This window comes from Lactuca saligna, chromosome 5 (genome assembly GCF_052625555.1).
Source record: "Lactuca saligna cultivar CGN05327 chromosome 5, ASM5262555v1, whole genome shotgun sequence".
In the NCBI taxonomy this organism is placed as follows: Eukaryota; Viridiplantae; Streptophyta; class Magnoliopsida; order Asterales; family Asteraceae; genus Lactuca; species Lactuca saligna.
Window position 1 is genome coordinate 178,206,840 of NC_136421.1, and position 22,410 is coordinate 178,229,249.

At 38.8% G+C, this 22,410-nt stretch overlaps 1 pseudogene; it reads left to right on the forward strand.

Annotated features, from left to right (window-relative positions):
• Positions 1 to 20,967: 20,967 nt before the first annotated feature.
• On the forward strand, positions 20,968 to 22,011 carry LOC145045991 (protein ANTAGONIST OF LIKE HETEROCHROMATIN PROTEIN 1-like; annotated as a pseudogene).
• The last annotated feature ends 399 nt before the right edge of the window (positions 22,012 to 22,410 follow it).

Below are 22,410 nucleotides of genomic sequence, written 5' to 3' on the forward strand. Positions count from 1 at the left end.
GATGATACTAAGACTAGTAACTTACCATCACCATGATTGTTAGTATGTGTAAGATTGAAATTGATATATCATGCATCACCAAGCCTCGTGTCATACAGCTAACAAGTTCTTTGTTTCCACCAGCCATGTCTTTTGAATTTCTGCTCAAACGAAAATTCAAAAATGAGAAATTCATAACCAAGAGTAAATAGATATAATGATATGAACGCCAAACAAAAACCATGGATTTTCAAATTTTGTTCTGTTGAGTTTTGAGTTTCATGATTCCTACTATTAGCCGATGATGACTCCACTAATGATTAAAAGAAACCCAAAACCATAACCAAAACTCATTCTAGCTACCCATATTGAAGGTGTAGATGGTAGTAATATGGTTGGGAAGATTGCTACAGAAGTGAAGATGAATACTGCTAACACTGGTTTGCTGAAAGTTTTGGGTTTCCCAATTCAAAATAGGGATAAGCTCCTGAAATACGTGAGAAACACAGGGATTGAAGTTATAGAACTTGGAATAATTTTAAAAATCCAGTTGGATCGTTCCTGAATTATGCATATAAATCAAGGAAACAGTCGAGAATATCATTAAGATTGGGAATTAGGGTTCTTTCTGGAGAGGCGAGTTAGGGTTACTTTGAGGAAATTGAAGAAATTAGGGTTAATGAGTGACTTTTGCATCAACGATAAGAAAAAAAGAGGAATTTGCAGATAAAATAATGAAATTCGGATAAATGCAGATCAACATACCTTATTCATTAAAAAAGGTCTGATCCATAAAAAGAAACAAATCCCCACAACAACCAAGAAGATAAACACAAGAACAAGCTTCGACCACCACCAAAGAGAGAACCAAAAGCCGCCACCAACACTACTACAACTCCTCGACGACGAGGAAGAAGAAGGCAGTGAACAACAACCGCCGCCGCCGCGGCCATTACCACCGCCCAACTCCTTCAGTTCCTTTAAAATTATGTAATCATCCTTGGGATCTTAAATCGCGATCTTCAAAAGGGTGACTACATTTGCTTCCTAGTAAGTCATAAAAATAACAAATTCATATCAAATTGTAATCAATTTGACAGAAAAAACCGTAAAATCGGAAGTTCTGCAAGTAGCCGTTAAAATTGGTCGAATTAAATTGTGAATTATCTGATAGAGATGGAGGAATCAGAAAACAAAACAATCTAATCCAAAAGACCAACTTAAAAGATCAGGGAAACAAACGTTGATTTAAAGAAAGAGATAACTATTTCAGATTATTAGGAATGTTAGAGGAGATCTTTGAAGGTAGGCATATGAGAAGAATCTGAGACATGTTGGATTCGAAAATGTAGTATCTAAGACATGTTGCCTTGACAGAAGTCGACGATCGATAATAGTAAGCAACGATGGTTGAAGTGCGAGGGAAGAAGCAGGCGGCAGTCAATGTTGGGAGGGGAAAGGAAGAGCGTCGATAATTAGGGCAAGAGCGAAAGGAGAAAAAAGGAAGGTGGGGTTTTTAATTTTTTAGGATTTCATTTCCCCCCTACAATTAAAGGATGGAACGCGCGTTTCCATTAAAGTTTATAAAGCGACACCCTCAGATGACACACATTTTATTATAGGCGCCCTCCGTGTTTTTATTTTTTATTGTAATAGACACTAATTTAAGGGCACACAAAATGCGTGTCCTAAATCCTTAAAATTTATAAAGAGATGACATTATTTTTAGGTCACACACTTTTGTGTATCGTAAATCAATGCGTCTCATAAATTGCGCGTCGTAAAAGGCTGTTTTTCTAGTAGTGTTTATTTATAGGGTGAAATATGGCTGAACTTGGTGCCACATCTTACCATCTGGTGGCAAGACTTGAGGAGAAAGCAATGGCCAAGATTGTGCCACGTCACCCATTTTCGCACAACACATTTCCTACTTCTAAAATCCGTAACTTTTACATACGAACTCCGTTTTTGACATTATTTATATCCACACGTAGGTAAAAATAAGATCTACAACTTTCGTTTTGATTCCGTTGGCTAGTTCTCGACCGATATTAAATTTAATAGTACGAGGAAATTATACCAGTTAAATGTCCACGTAAAATTTATAATTTCTACATACGGACTTTGTTTTCTTCTGTCTTTTTACCTTTCAGTTCCTATTAAAGAGATCTTAAATTCTCATTTAGGTCGTGTAGGCCAAAAACCACTCGATCTAAAATTCAAGTTTCGGGTTGTGCACTGCTAAGCCAAATCTTAGAAAATTCATAACTTCCTCATACGAAATCAGATTTGAGCGTTCTTCTTATGGACGATCTTGGTTTAACGTAGACTACAACTTTTGTTTGGATCACTAAGGCTAAAAATTCCTTTATCAAAAATTCACTTTTACGTCTCCCGGTGTCGTGCCGGTTTTGCCGTAAAACTTCGACGGGCCATAACTTCTTCGTTATAACTCAGATTTCTGCGTTTTTTATATGTACGGAACCCTTGAGACATATTCTACTGCTTGGTTAAGATTATTTACTCTAAATAAAATTTTTTCGAAAATTCATTTTCCACACCTTTTATCTCTAAATTGACTAGCCTGGATCTACGGGCGTTACAATTATCTCCCCCTTAGGATGATTACGTCCCGGAATCATCAACGAAATAGGGCTCACATGATGACTCCATATGTTATCTCTTCATCCTAAGTAGTAACCGTAACTTTGATGTTTCTTCGAACGAGTATCTAACTCTAAGGCTTCCTGACTGCTGGCGGTGCCCGATCTTAGACCCGCTCTATCTCATGTTATACTTCTAATCATGATCTTCATATCACAATCTCGATCTTCATTGGAGACTCCTTCTTTGACAAACTTGAGATAAGCTTCTTCCTTTGATTATTATAATAGACTGATGGGTCATATTCTAATGACCTCTTATCATATGATGCATTGCTTGGACTTAGGTCTTTTAGAGTCAAATTCCAGAACAGACTATACTTTCCTTCATGTTCTAATCACATATTAAAAGGTAGAATTCATAGCTATAAGCAACTATCGTGATATCTTTTATTTCAATCTTCTGGATTAAGTCAGATGCTACATCAAACTTGGTTCTCTGAACCATGTAACATATTCATCGTAGTCGGACTCAATTGGATATGACCACTAGGGTCAGAATAACAATCATCCTCTTAGTCATTACCGAAATGATAGTAATGACATATTTGAATAAAATGATATCAATTACTAGATTCTTGGTAACCTTGTGACTTTCTCTTATCCAAGCGTGAGTCCTGTGCTTCCGGTAGTATAGTCCTCTACTACCATTCACACCTACTCATACTCGTCCCAAGTATTGTCTCGCAGTTCTCCAAGTTATCATCATAAAATAAATTTTAACACATTCAAATGTGTCCAAACAATCATATAATTTTCCCTAGACTCTACTAGGACTTCTTCCATGTGTATCTTCAATCATCAATTTTGCTTCAACTCGGTTGGTGAGGGAATTGTCAGACGATGGGATAACTTCATGGATTATACCAAAAATCTTTCTTTCTGCTAATCAAACGTGTACTTCTCCCACACTAGACGTATTATTTATTAGATGCATTCTAAAGGCATGATATCACTCTCGCGATATCTTCTGATAGGTACCATTCATTATCGTAAGCCTTCTCATTTTCCTCCATTCACTCAATTCACTACGAGTCTTCACCATGATGTTCTGCACACCAAATCATGCATTCGGTGTATCGAGACAAGAATATAGATAGAAGAAGATTTAGATGCGTATTCCTCCTTATTACTCTGAAAAGTTACATGCCAGTTCTAACATCGTAATTAAACATTTAGAAATCTGAACACATAAAATTTCTAGATCCAGTCGGCAACAGACCATAGATCCGATCAAACAATAGCATAAAGCATAACAAATCATTTAGCACATAAAATCATTTTAGGCATCTTCCCTAATTAAGCTAGTGCTTGTGTCTATTCAGGTGTACTGTCTAAAATATATTGGACACACTCCTCACGATCATCGCTTAACATTCTAAGAGTAAGTCTAGAAATAAATCCTTATTCCTAGTTCGCTTAAACTAATGCTTTGATACCAACTGTGACATCCCCATTTTCACGTCCAGAAAAGACCGATTTTGTTTATGCTTTATAAAAATCAGAGTACCTCTTTTAATAGAAATGTTGCGGAATTTGTTCCCAGTAAAACATGATAAATTCGTTGTCAAATTATTTCCGAAGAAAAGTATTTGTATTCATTTTAAAACATTTGGGATGTCATCGTCAAAACAGAAACATAAGCATAAACAGAACTTACATTCATTATCACTTGTGATTTATATCTCCTTAATCTCTCAGTGTAATGTGACTTCATATCAACACCTGTGATATAAATAAACTGAGTGGGTCAGGTTGGGAAACTTGGTGAGTACATAGGGTTTTCAATCCACAATAAATAAGTTTATTAACTTTATCAAACCAAACAAACCCGATTACCCTTTCCCGTTATCCTCACTTTATGTCCCTAAAACATCTAACACAAGGGACCTAGTCTAAGGACTTCCATCGGGGTGACAACGCATGCTTCGGGGGTTCCTCAACAATTCATGTCAAATAAGGCAACCATGTAGGGGATGGAGTACTGCTGGTGAGCACACAGTTCAAATAAACACCTACAGGTTGCGAGCCTGCTAGCGTTCCACTGGACTGTCTAGAATAGTCTGTAGTCGTCATCTATACTCAGCTAGATGACTGGATCATCAATAACATCTATATCGAGGCCTCTCATTATTTTATTTGGTCACACAGTAACTATTACATCTACCCATGTTTTACCCAACATATTTTGTAGATATAAAATACATATACAGTTTAAATCATTTAAAATGTGTATAAAAACATTTCACCCAGCATAGACAGCAAGTATTCAGACAATATGCACACATAGCATGTAAATTATATTAAATACTTCATATCTATGTGTAAGATGAAAGGGACCATGCACTCACTTGAAAAGGTGGTGATTCCGAACTCAGACAGCGCTTCGCTTCTTAAAAATAATTTCCTTCGATGAAACCTAGTATTATTACCACTAGAGTTTAGTCTATTATTCGTCGAGACTAATTAATAGTCTAGCTATTATTACTATTATATAAGTGTTAAATAATACTTATATAAACCATAATAATAGCCAAAGTACTAATTATAAGTTCCTAATAACGTTATTATAATTAAATAAAAACTATACTTAAGATAGCGTAGGCGTAGCTCACTTACTGCGGGTTTTATAGAAAATTGGGTTTTGCTTGGAGTAGCGTTCCCGAGTCGAAAATCTCTACTTCTCAGAGCTGTCGAGCATTCCGGGGATTCCGTCACGTGGTAGGGAGGTTCCCTAGGCTTTTCGGGGGGTTTCGGGGCTAGAGAGAGGTTCTAGAGAGAGTAAAGAGAAGAAAGAATGAGAAATGTGTGAAGAAAATGAGGTTCGGAGATGTTCTATTTATAGGGTGAAATATGGCTGAAATTGGTGCCACATGTGACCTTCTGGTAGCAAGACTTGGGGAGAAAGCAATAGCCAAGATTGTGCCACGTCACCTATTTTCGTACAACACATTTCCGACTTCTAAAATCCATAAATTTCACATACGAGCTCCGTTTTTGATGTTCTTTATATCCACGCATAGGTAAAAATAAGGACTACAATTTTCATTTTGACTCCGTCAGCTAATTCTCGACCGATCTTGAGTTTAACAATACGAGGAGATTATACTGTTAAATGTCCGTGTAAAATTCATAACTTCTACATACGAACTCTGTTTTCGTCTGTCTTTTTACCGTTAAGTTCCTATTAATGAGATATTAAATTCTCATTTAGGTCGCGTAGGCCAAAAACCTCTTGATCTAAAATTTGAGTTTCGTGTTGTGCATTGCTAAGCCAAATTTTAGAAAATTCATAACTTCCTCATACGAAGTCAGATTTTGACGTTTTTATGGACGCTCTCGGTTAACGTATACTACAACTTTTGTTTGGATCACTAAGGCTAAAAAGTCCTTTATCAAAAATTCACTATTTACGTCTCCCGGTGTCGTGTAGGTTTTGCTATAAAACTTCGACTGGCCATAACTTCTTCGTTATAACTCGGATTTCAGTGTTCTTTATTTATACGAAACCCTTGAGACATATTCTACAACTTGGTTAAGATTATTTACACTAAATAATCTTATTTAGAAAAGTCATTTTCGACCCTTATTATCTCTAAATTGACTAGCCCGGATCGACGGACATTACATTTTCGTTGCGCTTAGGGTAAATAACAGGTTGCTTCCCCATGCGTTGACTAAATCTCTAAAAGGTATCTTCTGCCTCTATCTCTTGATCAGGTATGTCATGTGAATTGTCAACATCTTTCCTAGACATCAAAGTGTCACCATCAGTCTTCTGCCCCTTGTCGTGAACCTCAGCCACACCGATTGAGTTCGTCGGATTCTTCACCGGAGAGTTGTCCAGACAAATCTCGTTTCCCCAGTCACCTTCCGAATCGTTCGAACCTTCCGTTGTAAAATCGCTATCTTTGAAATAAGGTTCCCATGTCGAAGAGTCAGATGCGGTTTCAATCACCCTAACCACAAATCTCTCACGGTTTACTTTTACATCGATCGTTTTTTGGATCCACGTGTTTTCAGAGATGGCGATAATAATCTTCCTAACCGCCTTATTCCTCTGATTCGGATTAAATTCCTCCTTTTCTAAAATCTCACCTCATAATTTCCCTACTTCAGTGAACGCATCCACGTTCCAAGCATGTAGTGGCACACTACTAGAAAATAACAAATAGGAGACAACATATATAATACAAATATAACTAGTTTTCTATCCTCATGGGAAATAGGATACATGATATCAAATAAGTGTTTTCTATTAAGTGTATCCTATTTCAAATATAAATTACAAAGAAATAGGATACGGGAATAACAGTAGATGTATTCTATTTAAGATATAGAATACACTAACAAAATCGGCCGTATTCTATTTGGTGTATTTTATTTGGTTTAGATTAAATTAGACACCCTTTACCTAATAAATCGTATTTAATTCCTATTTATCTAAAAAATCTTATTTAATCAACCCCCTTTATCTAAAAATCTTACATAATCCCTATTTTTACTCATAAACAAATACCATACGAACACTTCAACCCAATTATATATATAGACACTTCAACCCCATTATACGTAAATTTCAAGTCGTACATTTTGTTTTTTTTTTAAATCAAATCAACAACCTATTTGGTTAATTGAGAATCAAATCGACGTCCTACTTGGTTAGTTGAGGTATGTTTTTTATTTCCCTTTAATAATCTCTATATAATCATTTATAACTCAAATTAGTTTTCTTTTAGTTAGTAATTGATATTATATTTTTGTTTGTTAATTTGATCCTAGTTTTTATATATTGGCCTAGATTTTAGGTTTTCCTCTAAAGATAATAGCTCAAGTTTCCGAATAATCCCATATGTATATATGAATCAAATTGAAAAGATTAAACCTTGGAATTTGTGTTGGCTTCTAATGACATAGGGGATATGATCTTTGATTGTAGGATGTTTGCTTTTGAAATTTTTTATAAACAAAATAAAACTTACAAAAACATTAAATTATCTACATTTAAAAGATGTATCCAAAACTTAAGATAAAAATCATGGAGGTTTGAAAAAATTATATTAAACCAAGAAAACAAATAAAAACAAAATTTTGTTTGATTATGTACGTTTATGTTACTTTAATAAAAAGGATAATTTAAGATTTATATTGCTTATTAAATCATCGATTGTATTTGTGTCATGGACTAATGCAATAAATATCTTATTTTTGTATTTACTATTAAACTTAGGTGTAATAATTTTATAGGTTTTATGTATAAAAGTCTACTTATTTTGGCAAAAGTTTTAGTAAATTCGTTAAAAAAAAAGTTGAACAGAAAAATTTCGATTAATTAATATTTTGCTCAAATTAACCAAAAAATCATATATATATATATATATATATATATATATATATATATATATATATATATATATATATATATATATATATTGAACAGGAAATGACAATTTATGTGCTTTTCTAAAAATAATGAGATTTTTCTATTAAAAAACATTTAGGACTTTATCAAAAAAATTTCCAAAATAATGAGATTTTTCGGCATAAAACTCATAATTTTATTTAACCTACAATAGGTTAATTTTGACGGAAAAGCAGGCCTCTAGTAGAGTTTGAAATAAAAAAATGTTGAGCCTATAAATCGGATAAACTTAATTTAGAGTAAGGAACTATATTTGTAACACCGTAAATTTCAAAAACAATTTTTCGCGTTTATAAAAACATAATTCATTTGTAAATCATAAAAACATCGTTGTTTGAAACTCAATTTATAACATATAACAATCCCAAGATCTCATAGCATAAAAATCCCGTGTGTGTACTACAAGCCTGCGCCCGCGATCCTCACTAGTACCTGAAACACATAACACAAAACACTGTAAGCCGAAAGCTTAGTGAGTTCCCCAAAATACCACATATAACGTATATTAGCCACTCGATGCTATAACTCTGTGGGTCCATGCACCCAAACTCTGTGAACCCCCAGGTTCTAACTCTGCAAACATGCACAGCATAAATCACTTAGAAGAATGCAGTGCAACAAAAAACATATATAAAACACTGTATCACATAACTCTATTTACCTACTCAAGGTAAGGTATAGTGAGAAGACTCACCTTGCGTATCTCGGTAACTCGTAAATCCCTTAAATCACTAGTGCTCGATCTCCCGAGCTATAGTCCTCTTATACAAAAATATATCTCTAATTAACAATTTCCTAACTAGGATTCACTAACTCTATCGAGTCAACACCGGTAAACTCTGGTCAATGGTCAACAGTCAACCCAACTCGCCGAGTCTGGCGTAGACTCGCCAAGTCCCTACGAGGACCCGATTCCTCTAAACCCCTTCCGACTCACCGAGTCACTTACCCAACTCGGTTTCCCAACCCCTGGTTCGAAAACACGGAATAACTTGCACTAACTCGCCGAGTCTGCCAATGGACTCGGCGAGTGCATCCCATGCATCACCCCAAACGACCTTCTGAGGTCAGATCTATTTTACTAGCTCATAGATCCAGTCTTTCCAAGCTTATTTATCACGTAAAGTTTATGTCTTGGCGCTCATATCACACCTATTGACTCATAAATGGTGTTTTATCCTCACACACAATGATCCCAAACCAAAACCTCCATACACTCACATAAAGCTTGAACAAAGAGGCACTCTGGACCTCCATGGGTCTAAATCCAGAACCAAACTCGCTTGAGGGACCATGGGAGCACTAGATCTAGTCACAAAAGGGCTCAATAAGCCCTAAATCAACATGAACATCACCTCAACAGAAAATGGTTCGAAAATAGTACCTCAAACGTGATGTTCTGGACCTCAGATCTTCAGGAAGTTAACCCTCTTGCTTCCTCTTGGCTAAATCTTCCTTTCCCTTGCTAGACAACACCTCCAAGGTTGATAATGGCTACTTCTCTCACTCCAAACACTCAAGTTCACTAGGGTTTCGCTCTGGGGGCTGGTGAGCACAAATGACGGCCATAAGGCCCTTTAAATAGGCCCAAAACTCGAGAAATTTGGGTTTCATTAAACAGCGTGGACTCGCCGAGTCCACGAATGGACTCGCCAAGTCTGGTCATGAAATAGAATGAGCATCCGCGTCCCTACTCGGCGAGTCTTAGCGCCAACTCGCCGAGTTCCTTCACAAGCCTGAAAAAAATGAATAATAATATACCTGGGATTCCAGATGTTACAATTCTCCCCCACTAGAATCAGGCTTCGCCCTTAAAGGCTCATTCTGAAAACAACTCCGGATACTGCACACGCATCTCACGCTCCGGTTCCCAAGTAAGCTCCAATCCTTTCCGATGCTGCCACTGGACCTGTACCAGGGGCACCTCCTTGCTCCTCAGAACCTTGATCTTCCGATCCAAAATCGCAACTGGTCTCTCTGCGTAGTTCAGGCTCACATCCACTTAAATGTCCTCTAGCGGCACTACTGCTGACTCCTCGGCTATACACTTCCTCAACTGAGACACGTGGAAGGTATTATGAATCCGCTCCAACTCCGCAGGTAGCTCCAAGCGATACGCTACCCTGCCCACCCTTGCAATTACTCTGAATGACCCGATATACTGTGGCCCTAGCTTGCCCGTCCTCTTGAATCGAATCACTCCTTTCCAAGGAGATACCTTCAGGAGAACATAGTCACCGACCTAGAACTCATGCTCGGATCGTCTTCTATCCGCATAAATCTTCTGGCGGCTCTGAGCGGTCAACAATCTATGCCTGACCCGCTGTATCTGCTCTCTCGTCTGAAGCACAATCTTTGTACTTCCCATCACACGCTGCACTACTTCTCCCCAGCAAATGGGGGTCCGACACCTCCTCCCATACAACAGCTCAAAGGGTGGCATACCAATGCTCGAATGATGGCTGTTGTTGTAGGAAAACTCCACTAAGGGCAAATACGTGTCCCAGCTTCCGCCGAAATCTAGCACACATGCTCGAAGCATGTCCTCAAGCGTCTGAATCGTCCGCTCACTCTGTCCGTCAGTCTGCGGGTGGTATGCGGTACTAAAATGCAACCTCGTACGCAACTCCTCATGGAATTTCTTCCAAAATCTGGAAGTGAAACGCACATCTCGATCTGAGACAATCGAGATTGGCATCCCATGTCGCGATACCACCTCCCTCACGTACAATTCTGCCAGCCTCTCAGTAGAAGAGCTCTCATTGATGGCAAGGAAGTGAGCCCTCTTCGTTAACCTGTCCACAATCACCCAAATTGCATCGACACCCCTAGCAGTCCTCGGCAATTTGGTGATAAAATCCATGGTGATCTGTTCCCACTTCCACTCGGGAACCTCCAATGGCTGCAACTTGCCATGCGGACGCTGGTGCTCAGCCTTAACCTTGCGACAGGTTAAGCACCTCTCAACGAACCATGCTACATCTCTCTTCATACAGGGCCACCAATACTCCTTTTTAAAATCTGGAAACATCTTAGTGGCTCAAGGATGGATCGAGAATCTCGATTTATGTGCCTCCTCCATCAAGATGTACGCGTTCCTCCAACAAACGGTACCCAAATCCAACCCTGGAAGGTCATAAGCCCTCTGCTATCAATCACGAACTCCGTCACCAGCCCGATAACTCGCTCGGACTTGCGGTTCTCCGGTCTCACTGCCTCAGCCTGAGCCCCTCTGATGGTTTCCAATACCGGAGTCATCACTGTCAATCTCATACAAATATCCCGGATCGGGGCGCTCTCTGCTCTACGACTCAGGGCGTCGGCCACCACGTTAGCCTTGCACGGGTGGTACAGGATTTCACAATCATAATCCTTTACCACGTCCAACCATCTCCTCTGACGCATGTTCAGATTCTGCTGGTCCATCAAATACGTCAAACTCTTGTGATCTGTGTATATCGTCTACCGAACCCCATACAGGTAATGACGCCAAATCTTGAGGGAGAACACCACAGCCCCCAACTCTAGATCGTGGGTGGGATATCTTGCCTCATGGGGCTTCAGCTGCCTCGATGCGCATGCGATCACATTCCCCCTCTACATCAACACCGTGCCCAACCCAGATATTGATGCGTCACAATACACCACGAAGTCCTCCAACCCCTCTAGAAGAGTCAACACCGGGGCTTCACATAATCTCTGGCGAAGAGTCTCAAATGAGGCCTGATGCTCTGGGCCCCAGCTGAACACCACACCCTTCCGGGTCAATCCGGTGAGAGGAACAACAATCTTGGAGAAATCCCTGATGAACCTCCGATAATAGCTGGCCAACCCTAGAAAACTCCTGATCTCATAAGGAGATTTCGGCACCTCCCGACTCATTACCGCCTCGATCTTGGCCGGATCGACCAAAATCCCCTCTTGGTTAATGAGGTGACTAAGGAACTGCACCTCTCGTAACCAAAAATCGCACTTGGAGAATTTGGCGTAAAGCCTCTCCGATCTCAGCATGCTGAGGATCTCCCGCAAATGCTGCTCATGCTGCTCCCTGGACTTTGAATACACCAAAATGTCATCAACGAACACAATCACTGATCGATCCAGCATTGTTCTGCATACCCTGTTCATGAGATCCATGAATGCTGCAGGCGCATTGGTGAGTCCGAATGGCATCACCACAAACTCGTAATGCCCATAACGAGTATTGAACGCAGTCTTCTGGATATCCTCCTCGCGCACCCTCATCTGATGATATCCATATCTCAGATCAATCTTGGAAAACCAAGATGCTCCCTGCAGCTGATCGAACAAATCATCGATCCTCGGCAAAGGATAACGGTTCTTGATCGTTAACTTATTCAGCTCTCGATAATCTATGCACATTCGGTGCGAACCATCCTTTTTCTTCACAAACAGGATCGGTGCTCCCCACGGCGAGCTGTTTGGCCATATAAACCCCTTCCCCAGCAGCACCTGAAGCTGCGAGGATAACTCCTGCATCTCTGGAGGTGCAACGCAATAGGGAGCCTTAGCGATAGGTGCTGCCCCCGGAATCAAATCAATGCGAAACTCCACCTGCCTCTCGAGAGGCATACCCGGTAACTCCTTAGGGAAAACATCCGGGAATTCACACACTATCGGGACCTCCTCGAATGCACTTGGTCTCTCTGCACCAACCCTCGTATCCGTCATATACGCTACAAAACCACTATAGCCCTACTGTAGACTTTTCCTCGCTCTAGCAGCCGAACAAAATGCTGAATCGGGACGGGTACCCTCGCCGTAAACAGTAAGAACTCCCCCACTTGGGTCTCGTATAATCACCAGCTATCGCTCGCAGTTGACAACTGCTCCAAATCTGCTCAACCAATCCATTCCTACGATGACACAGATGTCCCCCATCGCAATCGGGACCAAATCAATAGGAAACTCTACACCGAATATCTCAAGTACACATCCTAGAATCACCTCCGTGGCATATACTGCTCTCTCGTCGGCGATGGATACTCTCAAAGGTCGACTCAACGCCTCTCGACTAATGCTGATGTGCCGACTGAAAGCCAACGATATAAAAGATCGACTTGCACTCGAATCAAATAACACCAAAGCAGGTACATAATTCACAAGAAAAGTACCTATGCATATCATAATATAAGCATAAAATCTTAAACATTAAATAATTACATGAAAGAATACATACCAGCCACGACATCGGGCGCTGCACGGACCTCCTCTACGGTCAACTGGAAGGCTCTCCCTCGCGCCTTCGGTACCTCAGCCTTCACTGGCTGGCTCTCAATAGCTATGATAGCAGCAGGGGCAGATCCATGTTGTGCTCCCTGGGTAGTCCCTCGCAACAGCGGACACTCTGCCTTCTGGTGTCCGGTCTGGTTGCAATAAAAACACACTGTAAACCCCTTTGGGCAGTCTCTGGCTATATGCCCCTCCTTGCCACACTTGTAGCAAGATCCCACTCTACAAACTCCATTGCACTTCCCACAAGTACATCCCTTCTGGCTCCATGCCCTGGAATCAGCGGGCTTGACCCGCTTGGCTGCCGGCTGAGACTGTGCCGGTCGCCGATCCCTCCCCTGAGACTCCGCCTCCTCCCTCGCCCGAGTCTCTAGCTCGATCTCCCTCTTCCGAGCATTTGCCTGAAGCTCAGCAAATGTTCGGTATGAGGAGTTCGACACAAACTACGGAATGTCTCTCCTCAAAATACTCAAATAACAGCTCATTCGTGCCTGCTCAGTAGACACGTGTTCAGGGCAGAACATGGCCCTCTCATGAAACCTCCTGGTAATAGCCGTAACAGACTCCGTACCCTGCTTGAGGGTCAAAAACTCCTGCGCCAACCGATCTCGTTCCACCAAGGGAACGTACTCATCACGAAACATGTTGGTGAACCTCTCCCAGGTCACCGCTGCAAGCTCTGCTGGAGAATAGTGTGCTGTCGCGAACTTCCAACAGTCCTTCGCCCCTAAGCGAAGCTGGTTCAGCGCAAACGAAACCCTCAAGTGCTCCGGACACCAGCAAGTATAGAAACATCCCTCAATGTTAGATACCCATCTCATCGTTGCAGTCGGATCCTGCGTCCCATCAAACTCTGGTGGCTGCGTGTTGCTGAACTCCCTGGACAACAACGAGTCATTCACTTGCGGCCTAGCAGAAGCGACGACTGCAGTGGCCGCTGTGACAGTAGCCTCAGAAAGAGCGGCATAACGCTCGTCAAAAGTCTCAATCAGCGTGGTCTTAATAGACCCGAACATCTCTGGTATCTCGAAGATTCTTACTTGAATTGTACACCGCCCCGGTGTTTTTAGTAGTACGGGCCCAATACTACTGTCTGCACCGTATCAGTGTACACCCCAAGTCCTCCTCTTAGGATCCCAAGTCCCAAGTACTCTATTATGCATAATCCACTCTCTATAGATCTCTCATAGCTCCTCACTGCTACCTACTCACTCTCAAGCATCTCATAGCAGCTCACTTTCCCCTAGGCTAAGGCATCACAAATCAGGCCACCCTAGTCCTAATAGGTATACCTAGCCCATTCTAGCAAGAGAATACATCATATCAATCTCATAAACATATAACATAAGGGTATTTGGGGAAATCACCGTTCGGGCGCTGACTGATCGTACAAACGTCTATGCTCTGTGTTTCTTTAAAAAAATCTTTTACTTCTTTTAGAAACTTGGTTCTCTTTTGGAAATATTTCCCAAATCCTCAGTTTGAGTTCAAATACTCCCGAAGGTGTAACTGAATCCCTCAAACCAAGGCTCTGATACCAACTTGTAACACCGTAAATTTCCAAAATAATTTTTCGCATTTATAAAAACATAATTCATTTGTAAATCATAAAAATATCTTTGTTTGAAACTCAATTTATAACATATAACAATCCCAAGATCTCATAGCATAAAAATCCCGTGTGTGTACTGATCAAGCCGGCGCCTTCCTGCGATCCTCACTAGTACCTGAAACACATAACACAAAACACTGTAAGCACAAAGCTTAGCGAGTTCCCCAAAATACCACGTACACATATTAGCCACTCGAGGCTATAACTCTATGGGTTCGTGCACCCAAACTGTGTGAACCCTCAGCTTCTAACTCTGCAAGCATGCACAACATAAATCACATAGAAGATGCAGTGCAACAAACAATTTATATAAAATACTATATCACATAACTCTATTTAGTTACTCAAGGTAAGGTATAGTGAGAAGACTCACCTTGCCTATCTCGATAACTCGTAAATCCCTGAATTACTAGTGCTCGATCTCCCGAGCTATAGTCCTCCTATACACAAATATATCTCTAGTTAACACTTTCCCAACTAGGATTGACTAACTCTAGCAAGTCAACACCAGTCAACTCTGGTCAATGGTCAACAGTCAACCTAACTCGCCGAGTCCCTACAAGGACCCGATTCCTCTAAACCCCTTCCGACTCACCGAGTCACTCACCCAACTCGGTTTCCCAACCCCTGGTTCGAAAACACGGAATAACTCGCTCCAACTCGCCGAGTCTGCCAATGGACTCAGCGAGTGCATCCCATGCATCACCCCAAACGACCTTGTGAGGTCAGATCTGTTCTACTATCTCATAGATCTAGTCTTTCCAAGCTTATTTATCATGTAAAGTTTATGTCTTGGCACTTATATCACACCTATTGACTCATAAATGGTGTTTTATCCTCACACACAATGATCCCAAACCAAAACATCCATATAATCACATAAAGCTTGGACAAAGAGGCACTCTGGACCTCCATGGGTCTAAATCTAGAACCAAACTCGCTTAAGGGACCATGGGAGCACTAGATCTAGTCACAAAAGGGCTCAATAAGCCCTAAATCAACATGAACATCACCTCAACAGAAAATGGTTAAAAAATAGTACCTCAAACGTGATGTTCTGGACCTCAGATCTTCAGGAAGTTAACCCTCTTGCTTCCTCTTAGCTCTAGCTTCATTTCCCTTGCTAGACAACACCTCCAAGGTTGATATTGGCTCCTTCTCTCACTCCAAACGCTCAAGTTCACTAGGGTTTCGCTCTGGGGGCTGGTGAGCACAAATGACGGCCATAAGGCCCTTTAAATAGGCCCCAAACCCGAGAAATTAGGGTTTCATTAAACAGCGTGGACTCGCCGAGTCCACGAATGGACTCGCCGAGTCCGGTCATGAAATAGAATGAACATCCGCATCCCTACTCGGCGAGTCTTGGTGCCAACCCGCTGAGTTCCTTCACAAACCCCCAAAAAAAAAATTAGTATACCTGGGAATCCGGATGTTACAATATTTAAAGCAAAACTAAGTCGTTTTGGATGGTTCTATACCTAAGGTTAAATATGCACATTCACTTTTGTCGATTTTTTCAGAAATTGTCAATATCTTAATGTGATATGTTGCCAACTCTTTCTTAAATAGTCAACATGTTAATATTTATTCCCAAGACAAATAATTCAAAAAGTGGTTTATGAGTGTCTACCTGTACCATCTATATCCATCTATGTATATTTATTTACTAAAAGTTGATTTTATAATTTATAGATGGACCGTGAAACTTGGATGTATGAATTGCGACGTGCTAGCGATGAATATTTAGATTGCTTGAATTTTTTTTCTTAAAGTTGCTGATGATCATCGGGTGAAACAAGGAGAGACTCACATTTGGTGCCCTTGTAAAAAGTGTCATAATTTCAAAAAGTTTAGTGAATTAAACATAGTACAAGAACATTTGATATGTTATGGGTTTATGAATGGCTATACGTACACGTTGGACATGGCATGGTGAATCATTTGTTGATCGTAACATGGTTGATACTAAAAATAATGGTGATGATATTGATGATTCACAAAATGACAATTCTGATAAAGTAGATGACATGCTACATGATATCGAAGATAATATCCCTGATAAAGATTACGAAAATTTTCAACAAATGTTTGAAAACATTGAAAACCCATTGTATGTTGGTTGCACTAAATTTACCAAAATTTCTGCGGTGCTAAAATTGTTTAATTAAAAAGCAAGCAAATGGTTGGAGTGATAAAAGTTTCACGGACTTGCTAGAGCTTCTACATGACATGCTCCATGAAAATAATGAGTTGCTTATTTCATTATACCAAGCAAAAAAACTATTTTGTCCGATGGATTTAGAAGTCGAAAGAATACATGCATCTCCAAATTATTGTATGTTATATAGAAACGAGCATGCTAATCTACACGAATGTATCACATGCAGGGCGTCAAGATATATGAAAAAGAAACAAACATAAGTAAACAGTGATGTGAGAAAGAACGCCCCCATGCAAAAGTGTTATGGTATTTTCCTGTCATACCAAGATTGAAACGATTATTTGCAAACGCCGAAGATGCGAAATTATTACGTTGGCACGCCGATAAGCGTAAGGTAGATGGAAATCAATAATGCTTACTTTTTTAGAGTTGTTGCAACGCTAAATAAACAATCCATATCCAGATCACGTGCAATGACATGGACTATCGCAAATGTGTGTGTGTTTATATATATATATATATATATATATATATATATATATATATATATATATATATATATATATATATATATATATATATATATATATATATATATATATATCCTCATGTGTATTTTATATTTAGTGGAACCAACAAATGTCGAATTGGGAGTGTGGCTATTACATCTCAAAGTGGATGCATGAAATGATGTTGTACAGACAATGTGGATTTTCTAAAGTAAGTAGGGTTTTTTTTTTTTTTTTTTTTTTTTTTTTTTTTTTTTTAACTATACCTTAATTTTTGTTAAATTAAGTATTTTGTAATACTTAGTATGTAGAACCTTTTGAACGATAAAACACCATTTCTGGGTGCGGAGTTTGACGATTTTGTTGAGTTTTGGATAACATATTTTGTGGAAAACTATTTGAAATGAAGCTATGTTACATGGTTAGTTGTTATTATTATTATAATGGTCCTTTTTGTCTTTGCTTGATTCGAATTTAGAAATAAATTACATAAAAATGTATTTTTTGTTTTGATGAGAATGTATAAAAAAAATATTAATCTTAAATTATGATTGCAATAACAAATTATTTATGTTAAATGATTCTTTCAAGCTACAAGTTAATTGTGTATATTGTCAATGTTTTCAACTTATTTCGAATATGCTATGGTAGTGACCAAGAAGACCTCAATAGCTACATACAAAAAAGTTTAGATGGAAAGAAATAAGCAAATGTAATTAAGATTTTAGTTGAACATAATAATACGTTTATAGTTGATTTTCCTTGTATTGAATATAATATATAGCTATTTCATCTATATAATAAAATATTCCCTTTTTTTATCTTGTATTGTAATTTAGGTCTATTTTTATCACATTCTTCACATTCTAGTGGATTTGAGTGGATGATAGTATGTTGGCTCATAAATATGATAGGATATACTTCACATAGAAAAACCAATTGTATAGAATACATCATATAAGATACACCATATAGGATACGGGAAAGGTAAATAGGATACACTATATGATACACCATATACAATAAGATACATCATATAGGATACACTATGTACAATAAGATACATCAGATAAGATAGGTCAAAGTACACCATATATTGTACACCGTTGGATATCATACGGGTGTTTTAACCGTATTCTATCTATTTTGTAATATGATACACCCCCAATAGAATACACATGATTATCCGTATTATATTTGCAAAAATAGCATACACATGATTATCCGTATTATATTTGCAAAAATAGCCGTATCCAATTTCATGTTTTCTAATAGTGATATCCCGGAGAGAGAAGCGATTCTCTTGTGTAAACGATAAGTATGGTTCCATGTTTTGAGCTTTCTAAACCAGTTTCTCCAGGACATAGACGCATCATTTTTGATGTGTTGAGCCCTTTAGTGGTTCTCAAACTCCTGGATAATGTTTAAACCTACAATATAAGAGAAGAATATGTCGTGAAAGCCTTCTGATGTCTTGAACATATTGAAGTTTTTGAGAAGGTCAAAGGATTTTACTTCACCGGCCAAGAAGGCTCTGTGAGAGCTTCTTTCTCGTTTCTTCGTTGGAAATAAACGTACGTTAATCTCATGATGTGTCTGGTTGGATTGATTGTAGTGAGTTTGTTTGCTTTCTTCTTCTACATCACAATACCTTGAAGCCATGTTATTTTTCAGAACCTCAGCAAACGATGGTTTTCCTTCCAAGCCCTTCTCCTTCTCCTTGTGAATAACAATGCTTTTTAATTTTTGAGGCTTGACTACCACACTTTTGATTTTGTAATGTTTTCCTTCCTGTAATACCTTACTGGTTGTTGTTCCTTGAGACCTTTGAAACTTGGCGAGATTGACTCTTAGTTTATGTGACCCAAGCCAAATGCTATTAAGCTTCACCTCAAAGATTCTGACATTGTCAACGCCCATGAATCTCACAAAGCCAAACTTCCTGTTTGCTAGGTTCATTTTCTTTGCAATAAAGATGTCAATCACTTTCCCGAAGTGTTTGAAAACTTCCCAAAGTTCCCCCTCTTTGTAATCTTCAGGAAAGTTGGTGAAGTAAAAGGAGACTGAATTTGCTTCATAGAATTTTTAATGATAATCAGCTCCTGTTGATCTCTACAAAGTTGGTTGTTAACACTTCTGGTTGATCTGAAACTCATAAGCATAGACTTGTGACTTTTTTTTGTGCGACATCATATCTACGCATTTGTTTATTTATTTTTGGGAAATGCGATCAACACTACCCCACTTGCGTCAATACCTTCTTACGCAACATCTTCTCTTGCACCATCAGCCTTTGTTAATCTCTCTTGCGCCAACCAGATATTTCAACAACCCTTGGCGCATCATATTATTTAGTGGAGACCCATGTTATATAACCATGAGAATGATCACCTGCTTCCTCATTTGTGCGACTGAAGCTCACCGATAATCGTAACAACATATGATGTGCATGGTTCTCCGACGAACAGCAAACGAAGGAAATTTTAGCTGGCCTTCCAGTATGCTAGCTAGATTTTGTTGAACATTTAATCGGCCCATGTGCAATGATCCCAACTTGTTCATCACTGTACCCAAGCCCACATAAGTAGGGTATGTAATCATCAGGTTGGATATCAAAGATCAATCCAGGATCATTGGCTTTTTGGGTTAACATAACCCGAACCCGTAGCAAATAGGTCAATGCAGCGACAAATGGAGCTAAAGGATCTCCGATTATTGTTCCTTTGAGCAATAAAGCTGCCATTGGTATTACTGTTGAGTTAATGTAAGCTTTGATCTTTTCTCCAGCTGTATAACTCACATGTTTTGCAGGGAGGACGTGTTCATCGGCATTTAGGCTGACTCCTTCTTCTTCTTGATTCATCAATATCATAGCTGCACCACCCGCCTTCTTCACCACTTCTCCTTTGTCACACTGGCCTCCTCACACAACACCTTTTTGCTTTTAAAATCACGTCAAGATAGTCTCCATTGTCAGGCTCATTCTCCATCAGCATCTTCTTTATCCACGTGAATGCATTTGATAATGTCAAACATCCACTTACATTAAGCTTTTATTCTTCTTGTCTGTTGCTTCGATGTGCCATGCATATGGCTCAACACCATGCGCCTTTGTAGAATCCCCCCTGAGCAGACCCATGAATGCATCTCCTAAGCATCATGAATCATGTGTACTTCACGATCAATGTCTTTTCCGTCTTTTGCTTCTAAACCATGAATGCATCTCCTAAGACCCATGAATGCATCTCCTAAGTTCAAGACGTCCTGGGCAAAGTCGAAGATATATAGATAGAAATCGTGAAAAAGGGCATAAACGTCTTTGGAAAGACTATTTCGATGAGCATCCTGTTTTCCCACCTCAAACGTTTAGATGAAGATTTCGAATGAGGCGAGAACTATTTGTTCAAATAGTTAACGGTATCTCTAACCATTCTATTTATTTTCAACAAAGAAAAGATGCCTTAGGAAACAATGGTCTTTCCCCTTTGCAAAAATGCACTGCTGCCATACGCCAGTTGGCATATGGCACAACTGATGACCTCGTTGATGAATACATACGAATTGGTGAATCAACTTCAATCGAATGTCTACAAAACTTTTGTCGATGCGTGATTGAGGTTTATTCAAGCCATTATTTGAGAAAACCAAATGCTAATGACATCCAAAATTTACTACAAAAACATTCAGAAAAGCACGGGTTTCCTGGTATGCTTGGAAGTATTGATTGCATGCATTGGCCTTGGAAAAATTGCCCGGTTGCATGGCAAGGTCAATATACTCGAGGTGATCAAGGTTGTCCAACAATTATGTTGGAAGCAATTGCATCACAAGACCTTTGGATATGGCATGCATATTTCGGGGTTGGCGGGTCTAACAATGACATTAATTTACTTAACCAGTCACCGTTATTCAATGATGTTTTACAAGGTTATGCTCCTGAATGCAATTTTACTGTTAATGGAAGAACATACACAAAATGATATTATCTTGCAAATGGTATATATCCTGAATGGGCTACAATGGTTAAAAGTTTTCCACATACGGCCGACCCAAAAAGGATCAAGTTTAAAGAAATGCAAGAGGCTGCAAAAAAGGATGTGGAGAGAGCATTTGGTGTTCTTCAATCTCGTTGGGCAATTGTACGAGGTCCAGCAAGATCGTGACAACTTAAAAACATAAAGGATATAATGTATACATGCATTATATTACATAATATGATCGTAGAAAATGAAGGAAATGCAATTAGTAATTGGTCAGATGATGTTGATCCTCCTATACGTCTGAATCGAGGACCTGTCGAAGAAGTTCAATATCAAATTCAAAGAAACTCTGAACTACGCGATAATATCGTACATCATGCTCTTCGACATGATTTAATGGAGCATATTTGGGAACGTTTTATTAATATGTAATATCACTATGTTGTATTATAATAAATAAGATGTTATTTTTTTAAAATGTTTTTAAGATTTATATTTTTTTTATTGTTTAGAATAAAAAATATGAAGTAACTTAATAAATTAAATTATTGAATATAAAATAAAATAAAGTATGATATATATATATATATATATATATATATATATATATATATATATATATATATAGTTTATTGTAAAAAAATATTAAATATTACTTTCTATTGAGAAAGGAAAACAAAAACAAAAGTGTTTACAATAAAATGACAAAAAAAAAAAAAAGAAAGAAAAAATAAGCTTATATAATAAATTGAGAAAAAAAAAAGAAAAGAAAAACATAAGAAAAACCATACCATGGTTGAATGGGGATTAAACCCCTCATTCAATCAACCC